Source organism: Elephantulus edwardii, unplaced genomic scaffold, assembly GCF_000299155.1.
Source record: "Elephantulus edwardii isolate Elephantulus edwardi_28Jun2011 unplaced genomic scaffold, EleEdw1.0 scaffold00114, whole genome shotgun sequence".
NCBI lineage: Eukaryota > Metazoa > Chordata > Mammalia > Macroscelidea > Macroscelididae > Elephantulus > Elephantulus edwardii.
In genome coordinates, this window is record NW_006399864.1 from 10,223,690 (window position 1) to 10,225,472 (window position 1,783).

The 1,783-nt window shown below is 44.1% G+C and overlaps 1 pseudogene; it reads left to right on the forward strand.

The window, feature by feature from the left end:
• Window positions 1-238: 238 nt before the first annotated feature.
• On the forward strand, window positions 239-795 carry LOC102875421 (annotated as a pseudogene).
• Window positions 796-1,783: the final 988 nt, after the last annotated feature.

Consider the following 1,783-nt stretch of genomic DNA (forward strand, 5'->3'; position numbering starts at 1 on the left):
TGGCTTTCCTTTAAGGTAACATGCCACCCATTGTTAGAAGTACTTATACGATAATCATAGGAGACAAACTCAGCTGAGACACCAATCTATAGCTTGAATTAAAAACCAGTGGAAATCGATCAGCGAGGGTCGCTCTGCGCGCTGGCTGGCGGCTGGGGGCGGGGCCGTGGCTAGAGTTGCTTCTGGCCTCTTTGGGCCTTAGTGCTGCCGCCGGGTCGTCGCGCGGGTCCCCAGCACCATGAAGATCTGGACCTCCGAGCATGTCTTCAACCACCCCTGGGAAATAGTCACAACGGCTGCGATGCAGAAGTACCCCAACCCGATGAACCCCAGCGTGGTGGGCATCGACGTCCTGCACAGGCATGTGGACCCCTCGGGTAAGCTGCACAGCCTGCGGCTTCTGAGCACGGAGTGGAGCCTGCCCTCTGTGGTGCGATCTCTTACCGGTGCAGCTCGAACAAAGACATACGTGCAGGAGCATTCTGTAGTTGACCCAGTAGAGAAAACGATGGAACTGAAATCCACTAATATTTCCTTTACAAATGTGGTCTCTGTGGACGATAGGCTCATCTACAAGCCTCATCCTCAGCACCCGGGCAAAACGATTCTCACTCAGCCTCCAGCAGCTACCTGGAAAGTCTGATGGCGAGTACCATCTCTTCCAACGCTAGTAAAGGTCGAGAAGCCATAGAATGGGTATTAAACAAATTAAACGCTGAGATTGTAGAATTGACGGCCTCCGCTAGAGGAAGCATAAGGACGCCGATGGCAGAGGCAGCGTTTGGAGAAAAATGACAGTGGCACGAGGCACAGTGGCAGGCCCCAAGTCTCCAAGCCAGCGGTGTATTTATTGGTTATTTACGAACTACAACTCTTTTAGGTGGACTTTTTGTTTTGTTTTTTTTTAAAGTAAGCTGGAGAGCGTCTATGTGACTTTGATAAAAACAAAGAGGGGCAGGGCTTCAAACTAAGGGATCATTGAAAAATATAGTATTGTTTGATGACAGTCTAATTCTGAGGTATCCAGTGTTTTTTTGGAAATGTAACAATTATTGAAAAAGTGCACTGAAATTGATAGTGCCATATTGAGTCTCCTAGAATTAAAGGGTGAAACTTCCGGGTTGTGGGAATTCTGCTGGGCTTTGACCAACACCATAATAAGGCCAGGCCACTCGGGTCCACAGGCTGCCGGCACTCATCGAGAAACTCACTTAAAGGGAAAAATTGGGACTTTTCAAAGCAATATTGATTTGCCTCAATTATTCTGTTAAAACCAGTGTTTTGATTTGGTAATTTTGGTGAGATTCCTCGAGAGAAACTTTTCACCAAAATAATCTATAATTCCAACAAGATAGGGTTCTGTTGTCTTTAAGAATACTGTATTTCAGGGAGGAGAGATAGGGAATGGCAAAGGACACACTGACAAAGGAGATTAATCAGAACTGGCTTTGACAAGCACTGTGGCAATTGGACAATTAAAACAGACATGGTGGGGGGGGGGAAGAAGAACGAACTGGGGAGGAGGGTAGAGAAAACAGTGCAACAATGAATGAATGAAAACCCAAAATCTCTGTAAATGTTCATTAAAACTAATAAAATTTAATAATAATAAATAAAAAACAAACAAAAAAAAGCCAGTGGAAATCATTATCAATTTTGCATCTATTAATTAAGTTATCCCCTAAAACTCTCTTCATAATTGTGACAATAAATTTGTCTTGTCTGATTAAAGTTGACAGAGATCTTGAGAAAAACTTGTCAACAGAAAATTTTATTTTATGCA